Genomic DNA, 14,670 nt, shown 5'->3' on the forward strand with positions numbered 1-14,670 from the left:
TAAAGGAGCATTCAGTGATTTGGAAAAAACCCGGTCCACCCGGTAACAAGATGTGCACATGCGCACGCTCTACAGTGGGGGGAAGTGCAACAGGCCAACAGCATGTGCACCAAGGCCCGCCCCCACTCGATCATGATTGGAGGAAGGCCCCACTCATCCTGATTGGATGAAGGTTTTGCCACCTGCCACCAACACTGAAACTAGGGTTTTTTGACCCCAGGGGCTCACTGGGGACAGGGAGGAACTCCTTATATGGTCAGCACACTCTATAGTAGGGAGGATTATCCAGAAAAAAAGAAAAAATAAGTGATATTTGATTGATTCAAATCACTGAATGTACCTTTAAGCAGCCAAATGTTCTTTATTTTTCAACATCCATAAACCAGTGGGTGCTTCGATCACAGCCGTGGCATATTTTCCCAAGTGCTCATAACAACATAGCAGAACACGTGCAGCTCACTATCACTGTTCACCAACCTGAGATGCTCATCTCTTTGTGTGTGCAAAAGGGAATGTAACGGTTTAAAACGATGGTCTTTCAGGATGTCATCAGATGGCCTGATTGTGCTTGGGTGTTCCTGCTAGGGGTAAAACACCACCAGCGCAGAGAGTCCGGATTCAGTGGTCCTGTTTAGCAGGGAGGGAATTAACCCATTCAGGCCTGACGTCGAAATTAAAAAAATCAAAAAGTTTTCTAAATCATGACAATTTTCGGAAAGATTTGAGGCACATTTTAACGATTTTTCAAAAATAGCAGACCTACAAGTTCATAGCGCGCCACTCGGTGGCACGTTATGAACTTGTAGATCTGCTATTTTTCAATAGCTAAATTATAACATAATGTTTAAAACACCAAAAGGGGTTCCCGCCCAGAATGGGCCTCACGGTCAGCTGAATAGAAGTGTTGGTGGTGGTTTGGGGTTTATGATCCGGTCGGGAGCGGATGATATCGTTAACGTCATGTTGTAGTCATTGTTTTGTAGTCATCAGGATGATATCGTTAACGTCATGTTGTAGTCATTGTTTTGTAGTCATCAGGATGATATCGTTAACGTCATGTTGTAGTCATTGTTTTGTAGTCATCAGGCCTTCCTTTCCCCTCAAACCGACTTTTCCCAATAAATGCCGCAGGATACGAGAGAACGAGTCATGCTTTTAATTGGGGAAAAACTTGCATTTGATGGTTTCCGGCCTGATGACTACAACATGACGTACCGATATCATCCGCTCCCGACCGGATCACACGGCAATTTTGTAACACAGACCAGGATTTTTCCTCCGAGGTGGAAAGCCTGGTGACGCGAGGTTAGTACTGTACTGGGGGGAGGAGGAAGAGGAGGAGGAGGAGGATAGACTGGCAAACTGGTTTGGTACTTTCACCTCCACCTTGTGCTCCAGTTGCACCCTTTTCTTGAGGGCAAAATCTGGGGATTCTGGGATAGTGATCAACAGAACCTTTTTCGGGGGCACTCCCGTTGGCATTGACTTGGGGGTGGGGGGGAGTATAGACTGGCAAACTGAAGTGAGGCATTGGTTTGGCCTTGATAGGGATGGTACTTTCACCTGAAGTGAGGCAGTGGTTTGGCCTTGATAGGGATGGTACTTTCACCTGAAGTGAGGCATTGGTTTGGCCTTGATAGGGATGGTACTTTCACCTGAAGTGAGGCATTGGTTTGGCCTTGATAGGGATGGTACTTTCACCTGAAGTGAGGCATTGGTTTGGCCTTGATAGGGATGGTACTTTCACCTGAAGTGAGGCATTGGTTTGGCCTTGATAGGGATGGTACTTTCACCTGAAGTGAGGCATTGGTTTGGCCTTGATAGGGATGGTACTTTCACCTGAAGTGAGGCATTGGTTTGGCCTTGATAGGGGATGGAGGATGGTACTTTCACCTCCACCTTGTGCTTTTTTTTTAGGGCAAAATCTGGGGATTCTGGGATAGTGATCAACAGAACTTTTTTCGGGGGCACTCCCGTTGGCATTGACTTATACCGGGGGGCGTGGAAAGGGGGCTGTGAGATAGGCCTATTGTCACATGAGCAACATGACTTATACTGCCCTCCCCTCTGAAACCGTATGTTGAAATGGCTGTAAGGTCACATGAATAACAAAAAAATAAAAGATCAATTAAAAGCAAGAGTGTAGAAGTGGGTCTTGACCTGCGCTTTAAAAATGTCTACAGAGGCTGCCTGTCGAAGGTACAGTGGGAGTTTTTTTCCACGCCGTCGGCCCGTAGAAGCAAAACGCTGCTTCCCCGTATTTTTTAGTTGCCATTTTTTTAGGCAGAGCGAGCAGGCCAGCAGTGGAAGACCTTAGGGGGCGGTTTGGGACATATTTAGGCAGTCAGTCATGTAGGTAGGAAGGTGCGAGACCATTGAGAGCTTTATAAACAAGTAAAATAATTTTAAAATCAATCCTAAAAACAACCAGAAGCCAGTGCAATGAAGCCAAAACTGGAGTAATATGTTCTCTCATCTTAGTTCTAGTTAAAACTCTGGCTGCTGCATTTTGGACAAGTTGTAATCTGTGAGTTGTTTTCTTAGGCAGTCCAGAAAAAAGTGCATTGCCGTAATCAAGCCGAGAAAAAACAAAGGCGTGGATTAGCGTTTTTGCATCGTCCAATGACAAATAGGCTCTGATTCGTGCAATATTTCTACCAGGGTGGTCAGAACCAACCCACACAGAACCAGGGTGGTCAGAACCAACCCACACAGAACCAGGATGGTCAGAAGCAACCCACACAGAACCAGGGTGGTCAGAACCAACCCACACAGAACCAGGATGGTCAGAACCAACCCACACAGAACCAAGGTGGTCAGAGTGGCTGCTTTTGGTGTTCACATCACTCTGGGGTGTAACCAAGGGGCCAGTGAGGCTATTCAATGTTGAGGCGCTCGGCCCTAGTGGTAGGAGGAGGGACTACAGGCGGACCCGTGGATTCATGACCGGGAAACCCCGTGCAGCTGGGCTTTAACATTGAGCGCTCGGTTGCACTTCCGCATTTGACCACCAAAATTTGGTGGTCAAATGCGGAAGTAGACGTTCTGAGACGGCACTTCCGGCAGTCTTCCGGGTGCTTCAAAACGCCACTGAGCAACTTCCACTGACATGAATAGCTGGGGGGGGCGGAGCTTTGCGCCAGTTCAGTCTCTATCCTTTTATATACTCTATGGGTGTAACTAGCCTGGGTAAACCCCTCCCCCCTCGCCAGATTTGCATTCTGCCGAAATGTCCAGCAGGGGGAGTGGGTTTACCCAGGCTAGGGTGTAACTGCGTGTGATAACCTGTGCCAACAAATCCAAGTGTTTTTGTTTAGCCCCCAATCACAGTTACAGTGAGTCAAATGGTTTAAAAATGCTTAACTAGAGTGCCACGGCCTGCGTTCCAGTACCAATGGCCAGCATCTATACCTGTATATTTCTTGGAACACTACTCTAATTAAATCTACAAACCCAGTGAATAAAGGGACAAAGTAAATGAATTTAAAAGGGAGAATAAAATGTTTTTATTTTTATTTTTTATTTTTCTTAAATGCCTGGCACTTTGTGGCAGCATACACAGCCATAAAGGGCCCCGATGGGGTGCATACGTTGGTTAGACATACAAACAGTCATTAGTCAGACAAACCCGTGCATGGCGGGTTAAAACTAGCGATACACTTTTTTCGCTTCCGATCCGATCCCGATACCTCAATTTCTGTGTTAGCCGATACCGAATACCGATACCAGTGTCGTGATCTCATGTTGTGTTTTATAGCTATATCTCGTGTTGTGTTTATAGCAGACTCCTCGCTCAAATGTGCACTTGCAGTTTGGGGCAACTCCAAAGCAAACTCCAAATGTCCCAGCATTGTATTAACCTGCCATAGTGTCAACCCCCTTACCCCCCTGTGTCGGATCGGTGGTTAGACTGGCATATTCGCCGATACCGATATGACCCGATATGACAAATAAGGGCCGATCCGATACTTTTCCCGATACCGATACAGTATCGGAACATCTCTAGTTAAAACTAATCCGTGCTGCGGGTTAAAAATCACCCGTGACCCTAGACGTGCATGGCGGGTTAAAACTAATCCATGCTGCGGGTTAAAACAAACCTGTGGCCCTCGACATGCATGGCAGGTTAAAACAAACCCGTGGCCCTCGACATGCGTGGTGGGTTAAAACCAACCCGTGGCCCTCGACATGCATGGTGGGTTAAAACAAGCCCGTGGCCCTCGACATGCGTGGTGGGTTAAAACCAACCCGTGGCCCTCGACATGCGTGGTGGGTTAAAACAAACCCGTGGCCCTCGACATGCATGGCGGGTTAAAACAAACCCGTGGCCCTCGACATGCGTGGTGGGTTAAAACAAACCCGTGGCCCTCGACATGCATGGCGGGTTAAAACAAACCCGTGGCCCTCGACATGCATGGCGGGTTAAAACAAACCCGTGGCCCTCGACATGCATGGCGGGTTAAAACAAACCCGTGGCCCTCGACATGCGTGGCGGGTTAAAACCAACCCGTGGCCCCCGACATGCGTGGTGGGTTAAAACAAACCCGTGGCCCTCGACATGCATGGCAGGTTAAAACAAACCCGTGGCCCTCGACATGCGTGGCGGGTTAAAACAAACCCGTGGCCCTCGACATGTGTGGTGGGTTAAAACAAACCCGTGGCCCTCGACATGCATGGCGGGTTAAAACAAACCCGTGGCCCTCGACATGCATGGCGGGTTAAAACAAACCCGTGGCCCTCGACATGCGTGGTGGGTTAAAACCAACCCGTGGCCCTCGACATGCATGACGGGTTAAAACAAACCCGTGGCCCTCGACATGCATCGTGGGTTAAAACAAACCTGTGGCCCTCGACATGCATGGCGGGTTAAAACAAACCCGTGGCCCTCGACATGCATGGCGGGTTAAAACAAACCCGTGGCCCTCGACATGCATGGCGGGTTAAAACAAACCCGTGGCCCTCGACATGCATGGCGGGTTAAAACAAAGCCGTGGCCCTCGACATGCATGGCGGGTTAAAACTACTCCATGCTGCGGGTTAAAACTCACCCGTGCCTTCCTGTGAGGTTAGGGGAGGGAGGGTGTCTGACTGTTGTTATGTCTAAACACACATTGCACCCGCTCAGATTCATGATATTATAATAGATATGGATTGTTTCGAAAAATGTTGGTTTTATATTTGTCAGACTGTTTTAAATACAAATATAAACAAATGTTTTGCGTTCATTGTATTTACGGGTTTATAGAAAAGGGATATGTTTCACCACTGCAACAGCATAGTCGGACTCGTACTCTTAAGGGCCGATTCATACTCCTATTTTAGAGCCGAATAAAAGTCGGTTCGGCTCTGTAGAGCCTACAATGTGACGTCATTTGAGGTTCGGGGGGGCGGGTACCGTCCTAAAGTCGGCTCTTCGGTGCTACTGAAAATTGCTGACGAGCCGAAATCATTTCGGCACTACAGCGCCGAAACAGCGGTAAAATAGGAGTATGAATCGGCCCTAGGATATTCTGTTTAGTAGTTTGGCTATACCATGTGGTGGCTATAAGTGGTTGCTTCAAGTGCATTTGAATGATAATCCAAACCACACAGTTCCATCCATTTAGCTAATGAACTAGTAGCTGTAGCATACCGTTTGAGCTGATATTCCCTGAAAACAGGAGGGCGGGCCGCTTTACGTGTAGAAGCCACTAAGCCAGTGTAAAATGGACGCGCCCATGGAATGATCCAGTCGGTGTGTGAAAAGAATCAAATTTCACCTAACCTCGCCTCACCAGGCTTTCCTCCACCTATTGGCTTTCACACAACACTATACTACTCGATTCCCCCCTCCCCTCCTGTTTCTCCTGCAGGAGGAGGGCCTTGCGAGATGGGGGCTCTGTCCTGGCTCTGTCTCTCGGAAAAAAACATGAACGGATCGCTGCCTAAACACATATGCACCGGATCCGATCGGCATTGCATTGCATAACGTCTGCAACACACATGGACAGATGCATGTTTCCTTCTTCATACTGTAGCGACCAAACGATCCCCGAGCCTACAATACTACGAACTAACCTAACCACAGTATCGAGGGGCCGCCACGACAACAGACACAGACGTCAGACAGTGTGCCGTTGGTGGATCACGTATCGCCATGCAGAACCGTCATAATCGGAGCTCGCTCGGACGTGTGATTGTAACGCTTTTTTTATTCATTATAATTGTAGTGATAAGACCGCAATGAACGCATCGGGGACGTAATCGACCCGGGTGTAATGTATAACGAACTTTTCCGCGTCCTAAACCGTGGTGTTGTGATCCGTTGTCGTCGACATCACAGCCGGGTGAATCTTTTTTTTTCCTCCATCGCCCCCAACCTGCATGCCCAGGCATGTTCTCTTGTTAGTAAATATACTTCACTAGCTTGAAAAACAAAATCAGCTGTTGATGACAACGCGTCTCACCGTTATACTATAGTTCTGAACCGAACGGTGGAATGGGACTTTTTATAGCCGTACGGATCAAGACTTTTGCTGCCCAATGTGCCCATGAACCCCCCCCCCCCCCCCCCAATGTTTTGCGATCAAGACAATGAGGCAATCATCATCATCTAAATAAAGCAGAGTTATGAAGGTTTATAGTCAGACATTGACAGGCAGATATAACAATAAACACAATAAATATGCTATACATCCTATACACCGAATGAAAGCCCTGAATGTGTACTTTTACGAGGAAAAGAGTAAACATTGATCCCATGTACAGTTTGTCATAAATTGGTTACATTGCACATTGCGCCCACCAGATATAACTGCAGAGAAGACATGGACCCGAACTCAATATTGCAACTGTGCAACTGTTCTCTACAGTTGCACCGCGCAACTGTAGAGAACAGTTGCACCGCTCACTTCACAGGGGTGTGATTTTTATTATTACAGTAGAAGTTTACAGACCAAACTGTAAATAAAAGGTTTACATGACTTTCTGTCTCAGTCCGTATATAGCGAGCTGTAGTGAATAAGTACAGAACAGTTGCAACGCTCACTTCACAGGGGTGTGATTTTTATTATTACAGTAGAAGTTTACAGACCAAACTGTAAATAAAAGGTTTACATGACTTTCTGCCTCAGTCCGTATATAGCGAGCTGTATTGAATAAGCAGAGAACAGAATATGGGACAGAGTTGCACCACTCACTTCACATGGGTGTGATTTTTATTATTACTACAGTAGAAGTTTTTTTCTTATGAAAGCAGAGTCTTCTGTTTCATACGGTATATAGTATTTATATGTCGCTATAGGCCTTATTTTGTGAATATTGAGGAGTTCACGTCCATGTCTTCTCTGAAGTTATCTGGTGGGCACAAGCTGCATTCAATAACCAATTACTGTCTAACTGTACATGGGATCAATGTTTACTCTTTTCCTCGTAAAAGTACACATTCAGGGCTTTCATTCGGTGTATAGGATGTATAGGATATTTATTGGGTTCAATTTTATATCTGCCTGTCAATGTCTCTGACTTTAAACCATCCATAACTCTGCTCGCTGTTCAAGATAACCACTTCCAGGCAAATGCAGGTGTTGCAAAAAGGTCAATATCTCCAGAATGGAACATGGTAAAATCAAAATGTATTTTTTAAATTGAAGTGGACAAGTTCAGCTTTCTTTTGATGTATGCGTGTGATTCTCGCTATAAGAGAACATTTTGCTGTGGGCCCCCGAACAAGGCCTTTGTGCAATGTTAAATGGTAGCAACATCCAAATAGGCCTGTCGAGATCTTGTAGCAATCAAAGTGTTAATTCTCTGAATGTACATGGATCAATCATCACGCTCCTGGACAGAGCGTCATGTTTTAAACATTGTTATAATTTAGCTATTGAAAAATAGCAGATCTACAAGCTCATAGCGCGCGCTACGAGCTTGTAGGTCTGCTGTTTTGGAAAAATCGTAAAAATGTGGCGCAAATTTGGAATATATATATTTTTTTTATTTTTTTATAACGTTTTTAACTCAAATCTTTTCTTCTGGGGGGAGGTCCCTGGAACAACATATTTTCAGATGGGGGTCGGAGGCCAATTACATAAAAATTTTGGGGTCCTTGACATGAAATATTGAGCACCACTGATATAGAAACATGGGTATTTCAGAAAACTGTCATGATTTAGAAGACATTTTTTTTAATTTCGACGTCAGGCCTAAATGAGTTAAAGATAAGTGAACACATTTCTGTGGAATGGTTATAGTGGAGAGTATGACTTTATACAATTATCCTGACGGTAGTTTCCTCCGAAGTGTGTTCTCACCACATGGTCATTCTAGCCTTTTGTTCCATGATAATTCCTAATTATGACTTATTGAACATTTCAATTATCCGTAGCCTGTGACAAATTAAATGACTGCCTATTTCCAAAAATGACACTTTCAGTCAAATACGTTTGCATTCACATGTGTAGTAAAAAATTAAAAAAATATATATTATATTCAAAGTTGAAATATCCCTTTAAGTTTTTTTTTGTACCCTTGCTTGACAAAATCATAAAGGCACAATAAAGATGTTTTAAATTATGCTTACATAATTCGGTTTAATCAAGCTGCATTTTTCTCAGATTGTAGACCGGACCATGGCTGTATGATTATGTCCAAAAAAACTAAAAAAGCGTTTGGGTTCAATTCAGCAGCTTGACATGTGGCACAAATAACAAAACAACAAAACAAATCGTGCACAACAAGCACATTTAATTCAACAAGGACACTCGCCTATTTAGGCCTACCTGCTATTGCAATGTTACATTATCTGCATGAGCTGGTGTGACTCTGCTCCAGAGTCATTTTATGGTCTACTCAGGATTTTGGGAGCACCCCGGATATGTTTTGAGTTGCTTGATTCAGTATTTAGATATTTGATATTCATTATCTTCCTATTTTGGAAAATTAAAAAGATAAAATATGTGGGTAACACTTGCAGATAAGGGTCATGAAATAATGATTAACTCATGATTAACTAATACATTAGTTAAGCATTAGTTAATCATTATTTCATCATGAATTAATGATGACTTCATCATGAATTAACTGTAGTTAGTTAATCATGATTCATGGAATTCATGATTTCATTTATAGATCAGATTTTTTCGCCCAAATCTATGCCCACGATGAGTGCTCAAAGGCGGGTAGGTTTAGTCAGCAGACGGTCTCTCTGGAGGTCCTTCCTGGTTGTCCCCAAGGGTATTTTTTCTCAATTCTATGCCCACGATGAGTGCTCAAAGGTGGGTAGGGGTCCCTGGTGTTTTATGGATCATTTTTTGACTCACCCATTTTGCCCAAATCTATACCCAGGATGAGTGCTCATAGACGGGTAGGGTTAGTGAGCAGACTCGGCCTCTCTGGAGGTAATTTTTCTCAATTCTATGCCCACGATGAGTGCTCAAAAGTGGGTAGGGGTCTGTCCGAATCTCTCCCTGCATGGTGCTTTATGGATCATTTTTGGACTCCCCCATTTTGCCCAAATCTATACCCAGGATGAGTGCTCAAAGGTGGGTATCCCTACCCACCTAAACCACCTGGTGTTTTATGGATCATTTTTGGACTCCCCCATTTTGCCCAAATCTATACCCAGGATGAGTGCTCATAGACGGGTAGGGTTAGTGAGCAGACTCGGTCTCTCTGGAGGTAATTTTTCTCAATTCTATGCCCACGATGAGTGCTCAAATGTGGGTAGGGGTCTGTCCGGAGCTCTCCCTGGTGCTTTATGGATCATTTTTGGACTCCCCCATTTTGCCCAAATCTATACCCAGGATGAGTGCTCATAGGTGGGTAGCGGTTAGTGAGCAGACTCTGTCTCTCTGGAGGTATTTTTTCTCAATTCTATGCCCACGATGAGTGCTCAAATGTGGGTAGGGGTCTCTCCGGAGATCTCCCTGGTGCTTTATGGATAATTTTGGACTCCCCTCTTCAGAGGTCTCCCTGGTAGTTTATGGGTCATTTCTGGACATTATCATCATCATGAACTAGCTGTAGTTAATAGTTAGTTAATGGTTATTTGTACCCCAAAGTAAAGTGACAACATTTTCATCATGAACTAATCATGAACTAGCTGTAGTTAATGGATATTTGCACCCCAAAGTAAAGTGACAACATTTTCATCATGAACTAGCTGTAGTTAATAGTTAGTTAATGGATATTTGTACCCCAAAGTAAAGTGACAACATTTTCATCATTAACTAATCATGAACTAGCTGTAGTTAAGGTTATTTGTACCCCAAAGTAAAGTGACAAAATTTTCATCATGAACTAATCATGAACTAGCTGTAGTTAATGGATATTTGCACCCCAAAGTAAAGTGACAACATTTTCATCATGAACTAGCTGTAGTTAATAGTTAGTTAATGGATATTTGCACCCCAAAGTAAAGTGACAACATTTTCATCATGAACTAGCTGTAGTTAATAGTTAGTTAATGGATATTTGTACCCCAAAGTAAAGTGACAACATTTTCATCATGAACTAGCTGTAGTTAATAGTTAGTTAATGGATATTTGTACCCCAAAGTAAAGTGACAACATTTTCATCATGAACTAGCTGTAGTTAATGGATATTTGCACCCCAAAGTAAAGTGACAACATTTTCATCATGAACTAGCGTAGTTAATAGTTAGTTAATGGATATTTGTACCCCAAAGTAAAGTGACAACATTTCCATCATGAACTAGCTGTAGTTAATAGTTAGTTAATGGATATTTGTACCCCAAAGTAAAGTGACAACATTTTCATCATGAACTAATCATGAACTCTTGATTAACTAATCATGAAGTAATCATGAACTGGAAATTTGGACACAGTCACATCAATATAAATAATAGTGAAATGCAATACTAACAATACAATACAATCTGAATCCAAAATTACAATTACAAGCCACCTTCAATATTGCCATTTTTTATTTACAGCCACACCCTCCCCCCACACAGAAAACTAAAAACAAAATGTGATGTATATCAATAACAAAGTGTTAAATGGCCACTTATTACCAAATAGACAGCAGTAATATGAAAAATAACAAACAAAAAGAAAAGCCAGCAAAAATATGAAAACCCTTAGTTCCGTTGTCATTGGGGCTCTTTCATCTGAATTGTGACATTGTTCGATTGGTCTTTTTCCTACCACACAAACCGTGAGGGAGGGGAATCAAACCGTTAGCTTGCCATCCAATATGCACTGGGAATTTATCTGGGGAATTGTTGGGTATGGAGAATGTGGAGCCTCACATGGACCTGGGCTCCTCAGTGGATGGGAAGGGAAGCGCTGTCCTCTTCTCCATGTGCTCCAGGGGATGAAGATGGGGATCACCCAATCTAAAAAAAAACTGACCTATGGTAGATCGGACAAGATCCAATAGCATGTTATTCACACACTCTGTGTAAAATGTTTTTAAATCCCCATGAATTAGTAAAAATTAACACCTTTTTAACTTGCATTAATTAGCTTAATCATTTTCTTTTTATAGTAATCATTTCAAATACATTGAAAACCATTCAAAATAATTCAAAGTACTTATTTTCTTTTACAATGTTTCAAATATTCACTATATTCAATGAACTGTTCCTTTTCCACAAAAATACTATGAAATGCTCCTTTACGTATCACAATGCAATGAGTTAAATTGCATAAAGTGCACATTCAATCGCTTTACAGGGTGTTTTGTGCAGTAACTGAGGTATTCATGACTCAAATGTGCTTAGTATATCTCTCCCTGGCTAGCATCAGGTGAGAGATGCACTAAGAATGTACATTCAATCACCATAACCCAAAATACTCATGTACAGGAATAAGTGTTTCAAAATGTAAAACACCATTTAAGATAACCATCTTTGTTCTACATTGTCTCACTCACCACTGATCAATGAATAAATGGGCTCAGACTGCAATGTCACCTGTACTACTGGCTGCTCAGTGATTTGCAATACTCGCTCTCACACTGCTCTGCAAAGTTCAAAATGACACAATATACAAATCAGGAGTTGTCTAACAACATTAGGAATGCAGATGATTTGAATTGGAAGATTATTTTTTAGTCTTACCAAGTGGATTGCAAAGATTGTTCCTCTGTGTGTGTTTACAACAACACATGAAGAACCAGCCATGTGTTCAATTGAACAGGAAAGGGGAGTTTTCCTGCTTAAATACTGACAGGAAGTGGAATCACTGGTAGGCTGGACATAAACGCTTACAGGCTCACTGATTGGCCACTTAGGTTAGCAATCACAGAGCCAGGTAATTTTAACCCTTTGCAAAAACGTGTTAGACATCCTGTTTGTTTGTTTGTTTTCCCTTTCATGTATATAGCTTCTTGGCATTTTAATCAGACTTGTAGAGCAACATTTTAGATATATTGTATATAACTTAAATGCATTCATTCACTGTAAAAAAAAAAATCACTGAAATGAACGTATGTATCCTATTAACTAATTTTTAATTCAGCCTACCCAGGCTTGAAAGCAGGCAGCCAATTTACAAGTGTTAAAAACGATCTAAAATGCTTTTGAAATAACACACATTTAAGTTCTAAAATGTTGCTCCACAAGTCTGTTTAAAATACAAAACAAGCTATTTACATGAAAGAGAAAAAATGCAAAACAAACAGGGTGTCTAACAGGTTTTAAAGGATTCAAATTACCTGGCTCTGTGATTGCCAGTGGCCAATCAGTGAGCCTGTAAGCATTTGTGTCCAGCCTACCAGTGATTCTACTTCCTGTTAGTATTTAAGCAGGAAAACGTCCTTTTCCTGTTAATTGAACACATGGCTGGTTCTTCATGTGCTGTTGTAAACAAACACAGAGAGACAATCTTTTGCAATCTGCCTGGTAAGACTAAAACATAATCTTCCAATTCAAATCATTCACATTCTTAATGTTGTTAGGCAACTCCTGATTTGTGTATTGTGTCATTTTGAACTTTGCAGAGCAGTGTGAGAGTGTTGCAAATCACTGAGCAGCCAGGTGACATTGCAGTCTCAGCATTCATGAAGTGGTGAGTGAGACAATGTAGAACAAAGATGATTATCTTAAATGGTGTTTAGCCACAATACATCCTGCCAATGATTTATTGTTACATTTAAGTATTTAAGTTCATGTTACATTTTGAAAGACAGTTTGTTACTGAAGGAATACAATATGCATGTACATGAGAATTGTGGGTTTGACTGAAGGTACATTTTAAGGGTACATACTAAGCACATTTGCGTCATAAATACCTCCTAGTTACTGCACAAAACACCCTGTAAACCTTTTGAATGTGCACTTTATGCAATTTAACTCATTACATTGTGATACTTAAAGGAGCATTTCATACTATTTTTATTTTTGTGAAAAAGGAACAGTTCATTGAATATTAAACATTGTAAAAGAAAATAAGTGTTTTGAATTATTTTGAATGGTTTTCAATGTATTTTAAATACATGATTACTATAGAAAGAACATGATTAAGCTAATTAATGCAAGTTAAAAAGGTGTTAATTTATGCTAATTCGTGGGGTTTTGGATCTTGTCTGATCTATCATAGGTCAGGTTTTTTAGATCCCATCCTCATCCCTTGGAGCATCTCACGTGGAGAAGAGGACAGCGGTTCCCTTCCCATCCATCGAGGAGCCAAGGTGCATGTGAGGCTCCACTGTCTCCATACCCAACGTTTCCCCAGATAGATTCCCAGTGCATACTGGGTGGCGAGATCCATGGTTTGTGTGGTAGGACAAAGACCAATCGAACACTGTCACAGTTCAGATAAAAGAGCCCCAACGAGAACAAAAACAAACTTTGGGAACTAAGGGTTTTCATATTTTTTCCGGCTTTTCTTTTTGTTTGTTATTTTTCATATTACTGTTGTAGTCATTTTTCTATGTCTATTTGGTAATAATAAGTGGCCATGTAATTACTATTCATTGTTGACTGTGTTATATTTATAAGAGCCAGGTCATTTTGTTTCATAGTTGTGTCAAACCATATTGGATAAGCAATGATCTTAACAAGTACTTTAGTTTTATAGTTGAGAGGAAAGATTGTGCTGCTGATTTGGATAAGCACTGTTGTTGGCTTTGTTAAAGGCCTTGCCTTGGCGGGCAGCAGGTGGGCCAGATGTGTGGATGCCAGTCCATTGGCGTCTGCGCCAGGGCTGTATCTAGCTCACCCGCTGTTGGCCCGGGTGGCTGGTGTCGGCCTGCCCCTCGGCCTGTTTCCTCTGCCTACTTCCTTGCTTTTGTTTTGTTGTTCTTTTGTATTTTACATTTGTATTTTGTATAATACTTTATTTATTTTGTGGTATATTTTTGTTTGTGTTAAGTGTTTTTATTTTATTTTTTAGTTTCTGTGTGGGGGGAGAGAGAGTGTGTGTGTAGGTGTGGGGGGGGGGGGGGGGGGGGGTTGCTGTAAATAAAAAAATGGCAAAAATTGGCAATATTGAAGGTGGCTTGTAATTGTACATTTGGATTCAGATTGTAATGTATTGTTAGTATTGTATTGTTTTGCATTCACTATTATTTATATTGATGTGACTTTGTGTCCATATATCCAGTTCATGATGAATTCATGATTAGTTAATCATGAGTTCATGATTAGTTCATGATGAAAATGTTGTCACTTTACTTTGGGGTGCAAATAACCATTAACTAACTGTTAACTACAGCTAGTTCATGATG

At 42.0% G+C, this 14,670-nt stretch overlaps 1 long non-coding RNA gene across 1 annotated transcript; it reads left to right on the top strand.

Annotated features, from left to right (window-relative positions):
* Positions 1–12,783: 12,783 nt before the first annotated feature.
* LOC306917453 lies at positions 12,784–14,264 on the top strand. The gene is made up of 3 exons (XR_013789183.1): positions 12,784–12,844; positions 12,943–13,010; positions 13,542–14,264. It is a non-coding gene; the product is annotated as an uncharacterized lncRNA (long non-coding RNA).
* The last annotated feature ends 406 nt before the right edge of the window (positions 14,265–14,670 follow it).

The sequence above is a fragment of the Electrona antarctica genome (genome assembly GCF_951216825.1).
Source record: "Electrona antarctica genome assembly, chromosome: 24".
NCBI classification, from domain to species: Eukaryota; Metazoa; Chordata; class Actinopteri; order Myctophiformes; family Myctophidae; genus Electrona; species Electrona antarctica.